Source organism: Nanorana parkeri, unplaced genomic scaffold, assembly GCF_000935625.1.
Source record: "Nanorana parkeri isolate BGI_ZX_2015 unplaced genomic scaffold, ASM93562v1 scaffold1188, whole genome shotgun sequence".
Lineage (NCBI taxonomy): Eukaryota > Metazoa > Chordata > Amphibia > Anura > Dicroglossidae > Nanorana > Nanorana parkeri.
The window spans coordinates 489,221-495,492 of NW_017307456.1; positions in this window are offsets into that span (position 1 = coordinate 489,221).

Genomic DNA, 6,272 nt, shown 5'->3' on the forward strand with positions numbered 1-6,272 from the left:
GTCTTCGGCTCCTGTAGAGAATCACAGAGAGAATGTGTCACCTATATTCGTTCACGTCTCCTTATAAGCATCCGCTTTAATCTCTGGGATCAGCAATAAGGTGATGTCATTGGCTTTACAACGCAGTTCAAACATTAACAGTTCCCCTGCAGTGCGGTAGTTATGCTGAGCACAATGTCATCGCTTCTTGTGATAAGCTGCATTGAATGGTATCGCAGCTAAAAACTGAAGAAAATAAAACTTTAAGCATAGAAGCATAGTCAGTTGTGTAAAATGTTCTGACATTAAGCTTCCAATTCACTGTAAGGAGATAGGAAGGGGTGAGCTACTAGGAGGGTGAGCAGGGGGAGAGTCACTGCTGTGGGGGTGGGGGCAACCCGAGAACCCAGTCACTGCTTAAAGGGGATGTAGGGTGTTCTGAGCTGCTGAGTTAGCTGGCAGGGATAGCAGGGTTAGCTAAGCTGAGCAGCCACTGTTGGGAGGGGCAGCAGAGTGAGAGCTGAGCTGCTCAGTCCTTGTTGGAAGGGGAAGTAGAGTGCACTAAGCTGCTAAGTCAGGGATAGAAGGGTGAGTTCTGCTGTGACCTTTGAGGGTGATTTACCTTAATTACTTAAATGTCCTTAGCCTAGTCACAGGATCACTTTAGGTTGCCTTATTGCATGCTATTGCTGCTTGAGAAATCAGGGTCAGCATCAGATAACAACAGGGGGGCGGAATTTCATAAAGGGGCACGCAGATTCAGATAAGCCCCCCTGCCCGAAGACCCCCACAACCACCTGGCCAGGGTTGAGGAAAGAGGCCCTTGTCCTCATCAACATACCAACATGAGGACAAGGTACTCTGCCAAGGCCCCCCCCCCCCCCATGTTGAGGGCATGTGGCCTGGTATGATGCGGGAACACACGCTACACCCCCCCCCCCCATTCCTGCTCTGCCAGGCTGCTGCTCAGATCAAGGGTCTGGTAAGAAATTTTAGGGGGCACTCCACACTTTTTGTGGGGCGTTGGAGTCCCTCCTAAAATTCCTACCAGACCTAAAGGGTCTGGTAGGAATTAGGGAGGGGACTCCATGCTGTTCATTTTATTATTTAAATTTTCATTATCGAAAATTCGGATGCATTCTAATGTACGAATATGCCGATATTCGTCCGAATTTCAATTTGGAACAAAACGAAACTTACATATCTAGCCACATCTATAAAATGCATTTGATTTTCTTTGACCTTAAGTAAAGTGGAAGTTCCACCATGTCCTGTCATCTGCTGGCAAGTAGTGATCAGCCTGAGCTTTGTGCGAACCCAAAAAGGTTAAATGATTAGCATTCGAGACTAGAGAGGGAAGTACAGGGAATGAATAGAGAGGTAGAAGGTGGAAGTGGCCCAAACAGTTGTGGAGAGGTGCATTCCCCACCCCCAGATATACACTGCAAAGAGAGGGGGAATGCCTGCCTGATGGGGCGAGGGCGTAGGGTTGCCACCTTTTCTTCAAGTGAAACCTGAACACTCTAGCGATGCTCGGACATTTTTTGGGGAGATTGAGTCGTGGCGTATTCATATGTAAATAGTGCGGCCCATTCATATGTAAATATCACAGTTGAGAATATTTTCAGTGTGCGGCTAGTAGCCCCTGTCTTAATTTTGGTTGCCCCTGCCTGCCTGATATCTTGTGTCTGGGTTTCTGCTGCCATGAAACCCGGACACATCATTCAAAACCCAGACTGTTCGGGTGAATCCTGGACAGGTGGCAACACTAGCGAGGAGGCAGGAATGGCGGTCATAGTGTTAAATGGGTTTAGGTGAACTCTGGCAAACTGGGTTCGCACTAAGCCCAGGCTCATCTCTACTGGCAAGGCAGACTGAAACTCTTCCATTTCCCACTTCCACCTTCTACCTCTCTATTCATTCCCTGTACATCCCTCTGTAGTCTCCCATTCTAGTCATTTAACCTTTCACATTCTTCCTGCTTATTGTATCCCATCGTCTTTACTAGCTCAGCTCCATTAAATGAGTTTTAGATCACTAGTTCAAAAGGCAACCTGTGAGTCCATAGGACTCTGAGAGAGGGCCATGTAACCTGAAAAGTTGGTTTACCAGTTGTTCTGACAGTTTTATAAGGAATTCATAGAAGCCACGACACTCCCCACATTAAGTGGCTTTTGCATGTCACCTTTACTCTAAATCAACACAGACATTCAATAAAAGTGAACTTCTTTGTAGGTAATAATGCCACTTAAGTGCTGTGGAATAATTTAAAAGACACGCAAGACTTGACATTGTTCTCAAAGTTGTCAATATCAATGGTGCTTTATGGAGCCTCATCATGAGTGGAACATCTAAACCAGAGGTAGCCAAACTCCGGCCCTCCAGCTGTGGTGACACTACAAATCCCATGATGCATCTCCGGGAGTCATGTCTGTGGCTGTTAGAATCTTGCAATGCCTCATGGGATTTGTAGTTCCACCACAACTGGAGGGCCGGAGCCCTGGCTACCCCTGATCTAAACTGTCATTGCTGACCTCTCCTAAGTATATTAGTTGCCACGATGAGCATCTCGCCTTCAGATAAGGACTTCTGGCTTTACGGGTCTGCATACTTGTTGTGGGTCTGTGAAGCCAATGGTAGGTAATAACAAGCAGACAATCAGCTTTTTCAGAAAATGGCTATCAATGCCAACTCTCTATCCAGTATGTGATCCTGAACACATGGGATATTTCCCAACACGTGGGAATCCCAACAGGTGGAATCCAAATTCTGTTTTATATGTTTTTATTTTCTGCTGATATAAAATGTTACTTTTACAAATGAACATTTAATACAGCATGAACACATGGCATTGGTGTCACAGAGCATTATGGGTTTTTGGGAGTGAGCACAGCAGAATCTGTCTGCCTTTAGACTGTCTCTATCTAATTGAGAGATATTTGAGCCCTGTCTGGACAGAGCAGGCAGGAAAGACAGATCACTCCGCTGACTCATTTAATTGTGCATGTAAATTTGAGCTTGAGCTATTCAACTCTGTTAACAGATTTTTTTTTTCATGTAAAGCAGCCAAGGTTATCCTTCTAAACACAGCAAAATGGCCACCCTGATTGTATACATACAGTATAATTCTAACATTATATGTGAGGAAAGTACAGAACATCTGTTCTAGAATCCTTGTTTACCGATCATGAAAAGTTCATAGCAGGGCGGGTTTGCTATTAAACATCGAAGCAATTACAAGTTATTTTCATAGAAGGGACCTGATAGTTTGAGGTGGGTTTTAGAAATGACTATTATGAAGCTGGGCTTTTACCTAGGGGGAAGCGGAAGAGAAGAACTAGAGGAGAAACTTAAAGGATTATTAAACCCTCGCGAATTTTTGCATATACCTACTTCTAGCAAGCAGTAGGATTATGCAAAAACATTTTCTTTAAAAAGTTCACAAAAGGGTTAAAACTTACCTGTGTCTCCGCCGCACGCTCCCTTCTGAAGATTCTCAGGCGACCGCACAGGATCATGGGGCGGGCGCATACGCAGTTCAGATCTTTGGCCGGGAGACGAGAAGAGACACAAGGCAGGTCAATGGAGGCAGCGTGCACCTGCACAGGCTCTGTGGGACAGGAATTCCTGGGAAGAGAGAGGAGTCAGCGCTGGATTGGAGACCGGCACCAGTGCTGGGGGACAGCTGAAGACTATAGGAAAGAAGAAGATGATCGGATCAAGAGTCATCATTTTAGGTAATGATGGGAAAGGATGGGGATTTCCTTTAAAGTCCCCTTAAGCTGGTCCTACGCCAGTAGAATTTACAGTAAATATGTTTTTTGTTCTAGACAATGATTTATTTCCAAAAATACATTTCCAAATAACATTCGTCAGGTCTCTGAAGGGATTATGGTATATTCTGACAACATTTTTCACATGAACATTCATTTTAACATCTACCAGAGTATGGTCAGCTTTAAGAACTTGAAGGAAGGGAGACTTAGGGGTCTATTTACAAAAGGGTGACGAGTTTGGAGAAGGCGGGAGAAGTGAACAATCTAGGACAACATAACTGAACGGGAAAGTGAGCTGAATTGGAGAATTTTTCCAAATCAACTGTTTTGTCCTAGATTGTTCACTTCTCCGGCCTTCTCCAAACTCTTCGCCCTTTTATGAATAGACCTCTTAATGTTCAACAGGAAACTATGCTGCCTGTCCAAAAAAAAGTCAAACACTCTAATATTTTATTGGACCAGCTTTGATCATGGTACGCATTAGCCGTGGCATCGTTTTGATAAGCTTATATAATGTCACAACATTTATTTCCGTCCAGAGTTGCATTAATTTTTCACCAAGATCCTATAGTGATGGGAGAGTTGGACCACTGCGTAAAGTCTTCTCCAGCACATCCCAAAGATTCTCAATGGGGTTAAGGTCTGGACTCTGTGGTGGCCAATCCATGTGTGAGAATGAAGTCTCACGCTCCCTGAACCACTCTTTCACAATTTGAGCTCAATGATTCCTGGCATTATCATCTTGGAATGTGCCTGTGCCCAGGGGCGCCAAGTGACACCTCTCTAAGATGTCATTACACATGCGGGACGGCATTGCGCATGCACAACATCAACATGCATGCGTGTGATGACGTTGCACATGCTTACCTGCCACACCCCCTGCGACGCCATTGCCTGTGCCATCAGGGAAGAAATAATCCATTGATGGAAAAGCCTGGTCATTCAGTATATTCAGGTAGGCAGCTGACGTCATTTTTTGAGGATGATGCGGAACCAAGACCGATTATATAATGGAAGCCTCTGAGCTATTTGCTTAGCTAAATCCAGGTGGTGACTTTTTTTTTTGTTGGACAGGCAGTGTGCATACATCCAGTATATTGCCTTTCCTACTTGGTATAAGTTGTTGTCTTCTTTCTATATTATTTCACAGAGAGGAACGTTTCTTAATTGAGGCTGCCTCTCAGTTACCAAGTCTATGGGAGGTTTTATGTGTTTTTGTGACCCCTGCAATGCTGGGCAAACAGGGCAAACAACTGCGACACAATTACCACACTGGAGACAGGACAGATTTTCATTTAAAACAGACGCACAATTAAGAAGTGATCAGATTTTATTATGTCACAATACTACTTCAAAGCAGCTTAGGGAGGAATTTATGAATCAAGCTGCAGTCTTAAAGTAAATCTGCTTCACAATCCGTCTCACTCTTCCAGTTTAGCATTGCCCTGCCGTGCAACAGAATTCATAAAAGTCCCCCGGTGTCTTTCCATGTTGTGTCTGCATCTGTGCCCTGTATACATGTACAAGTCTAGTGCTGGGCATTCACCCGTCTGTATTTCATGGCATTCATTTTCCAAAAAGAATCACCCTATGGGTAATAAAGGAGATAGGTGAATCTTGTTTCGATTTGAATGTGATGGGTGAATCTTGCTTGCTCTATTGAGTTGTATGTGGATGCTGATGGGCATAACTTGTTTGACTTTATATGTAAATGGGGATTATTTTTTTTGGAATCTCTCTATGACATTTGATGTGGCTGCTTATAGGTGAATCTTGTTTTAAAATTTTGGTTTATTTCTCTGCTAAGTGAACAGGGGAAATTATTTTTCAAAATTATAGCCAAATGATATTATTTAAAATTCAAACTTTTTAAAAAAGATTTCCTTCATTTTCAAACAAGATTCACCCATCAGCAACAGCATACACGGTAATTTGCAGAGATTCCAATGACAAACAAGATTCACCCATCAACATCTCCATACAACTTAATATAGAGCAAGGACGTGCAGTGAGGCCAATGGCAGGTGAGGCACCTCCCTGGCGCGCTCCCACCCCAGGCCCGGTCACTGAGCTTTGTGTGGAGGAGGGAGGAGAGAGAAGCCTTCCTGTCTCTCACTCACTTGTCACTGATGAGGCATCTAGATGGATGCTGTCAATGTTTTTGTTTTTTCTTTTTAGGTTTGGACTGCTTTGACCAATGGCGCTTTGCACATTGGTCCAAACCATCCACAGAGCTCAAGCCTCTGACTCCAAGTCAGAGGCTGTTGTAGCTCTGGCCTCACTGTCTTAGGTTAGTGAAGCCCTGCTGCTGTGTAACCTAAGATGTCAAAAGCCAGATGAAGTGCCACTTGTAATTAACAGGTGGTGCTCCCTCCATGACAGGTTACATAGCGGGGAGGCTTTCCCCACGGTGTAATCTGTTAGAAGCTGGTCTCAATTGTGAAAAAGCTGTCAGCTTCAGACTTGAAGCTGACAGCTTCTTCTTCCATAATGGCAGGTGAGGCTTTGCCTCACCTG